At 53.3% G+C, this 2,576-nt stretch overlaps 1 non-coding gene across 1 annotated transcript; it reads right to left on the bottom strand.

The window, feature by feature from the left end:
* Window positions 1-2,121: 2,121 nt before the first annotated feature.
* On the bottom strand, window positions 2,122-2,275 carry LOC138297525 (5.8S ribosomal RNA). Its single transcript, XR_011204127.1, has one exon. It is a non-coding gene; the product is annotated as a 5.8S ribosomal RNA (ribosomal RNA).
* Between the last annotated feature and the right edge of the window lie 301 nt (window positions 2,276-2,576).

Here is a 2,576-nt window from a genome sequence, read left to right on the forward strand (position 1 = left end):
GGAACTCCATAGCTCGGGCTAGAAGTTGTGACTTTGCCCCCTTGAACCGGAAATACTCAAAATGTTGAAAATATAGCCAAAACAGGTGCTGGGAGGCCAGAAATGGGCCAGAGGCACTGAAGGCTCGGAACCAACATTGGAAAGGAGTTTGTATACCTTTTGGACCATGTAGAGTGTTTTATTGTTCTCTTCCATTTAAGGGAAAACCTGAAATCTTACCCGACTTGGAGCTCCATAGCCCTGGTTAGAAGTAGTGAATTTGCGTCTTTGAACCTGAAACGCTCAAAATGTCGAAAGTGTCACTAAAATAGGTGCTGGGATGCTAGAAATGGGTCAGAGTCACTGAAAACTCAGAATTAACATTGGGAAGGAGTTTGTATACCTTTGGGACCATCTGGAGTGGGTTTTTTTTGGTTCACTTCCATCTAACAGAAAAACCTGAAATCTTATCCAACTTGGAGCTCCATAGCCCTGCCTAGAAGGAGTGAAATTGTCCCCTTGAACTTGAAATACTCAAAATGATGAAAATATCACTAAAACAGGTGCTGGGAGGCTAGAAATGGGCAGAGGCACTGAAGGCTCAGGAACTTATACTGTGAAGTGGTTTATGTACCTTTTGGGCTATGCAAAACATTTTTTTTCTTCACATCCATCCAAGGGTAAAACTGGAATCTTACCCGACTTGGAGCTCCTGGTTAGAAGGAGTGGCTTTGCCTCCTTAAACCAGAAAAACTCAAAATGTCAAAAATATCACTAAAACAGGTGCTGGGGGGCTAGAAATGGGCCAGAGGCACTGAAGGCTCAGGAACTGATACTGTGAAAGGGTTTATGTTCCTTTTTGGGCCCTGGGTATAAGGAATACTTTGTCTCCTTAACCCATTTTGTGGCCAGTGCGTAATTGTTACATCCTCGGCTGCAGCGCTGCTGTCCAGTGTGGACTCTGCTGAGGGTTTCTCGAAGCTCTCCAAGGCTCCTCTTCCAGCTCGGCACCCGGCAGGAAGGGGGGGGCTGTTCGGCCTTCAAGCAGGGCTGGACACTGCTCTAGGCCTAAACCTGGTGAGGGAGCACAAGAGTTCTCTCCGGTCTGCAGCCACCCTGTCGTGTGTAGTGACTGCCTTCACCATAACATGGGCTCAGGGTGCTGCCTTTGGGTGGGTGCCTTTCACCTTCCTGGAGCCCGGGCATGGGGGACTAGGAGGCTTAAGCCCGGACTGCCCCACACCTTTTCCGCACTGGCCTTCCCATTTTCTTTGACTATAAGCCCCTACTTGAACCCGGGGGGGGGACAAAAGTCAGAGTTAGCCTGGTGGCCCGGCCCGCCGGCCATTTAGTCGCCCAGCCGGTGGTGCAGAGTGAGAGGGGAAGGCCTCCAATGGACCCGCAGCCCCCCCTCCCCACTGGCCTGGGGGCAGAAGGACCACCCCCCTCTGGTGATGGTGGGGGGACACGGGTACCCACAGACAGAGACAAAAGCTTGGTTCAGAGGATGACTTTCAATAGATCACAGCAAGGTAGCTGCTCTGCTTCTTAAGAAACCCTGACCCAGAATCAGGTCATTTAGAAATGATTTAGCACTCAGTGCCCAATGAACATGTGGTGCCCTAATGGCAATGGAGGCAGCCCCCTTCTGTCCGCATCAGCTTACATTCAGAAGATTGCCACGCCTGATCTGAGGTTGTAGTCAGATGCCGAAGCAGTGGAGGAAGCCAAGACCACCGTCCCCTGGGCTTCAGGGGACAGGGGGACATAGAGGCACACCCTTTTTCCTGGATTGAAGCCCCAGGCCAGCAGTTGGCCCTCCCCTCATAAACCATCCACAGATTTGTGCGCCCAAAGCAGTGTGTGCAGGCAGCCGAGGGACACCACAGACAACAATGTGCAGCATGCAGCCAGGTGCCCTAGGACATGACGAGGGCTGACCGGTCCCCTATCTGCACTCCGCCAAGGCGGGGTGGCAAGGCTAGGCGCAACTGCAGTGTACCTCCACGACAGGACGAGGGGTGGGATCCTGTTGCAGGCAATTGGGGGGTCTGACTTTGGAGGGTAGACAAAGGGAGCAGAGCTACCCTGTGACAGCCCCTGCCATGCCCCGGGAAAGCTCCAGGGCGATTGACAGTCAAGCAACCCTTAGACAGGCATAGCCCCGGGAGGAACTCGGGCCACAAGGTGCATTCGAAGTGTCAATGATTCAATGCGTCCTGCAATTCACACTAATTTTCATAGATAGCTGTGTTCTTCATTGACATAAGAACCAAGTGATCCACCGCCAAGAGTCGCTGGCATCTTTTCTCAGCGTTCGCCCACCTGCATTTGCAGGAGAGGCGGAAGGAAGGGAGAACTGCCCAGCCACCAACCACACAGCAAGACAGCCGGCCACCCTATCGGGCTTCCCCTCTGGGAGTCATTCTCCACAGTTTAAAGAGCATCACCAGGCACTCGGCACAGGAGCCTCCCCACAGGAAGGGGGCTCCCAGAGCAGCTCAGGGGCCAGGCAGCTCCACCACCGCCAGTCCCCCCAGAGGACCAGGAGGGAGCACACGAGTCTTCAAACCCTTACCCTAACCACACAGGACCAT

Source organism: Pleurodeles waltl, chromosome 5 (genome assembly GCF_031143425.1).
Source record: "Pleurodeles waltl isolate 20211129_DDA chromosome 5, aPleWal1.hap1.20221129, whole genome shotgun sequence".
In the NCBI taxonomy this organism is placed as follows: Eukaryota; Metazoa; Chordata; class Amphibia; order Caudata; family Salamandridae; genus Pleurodeles; species Pleurodeles waltl.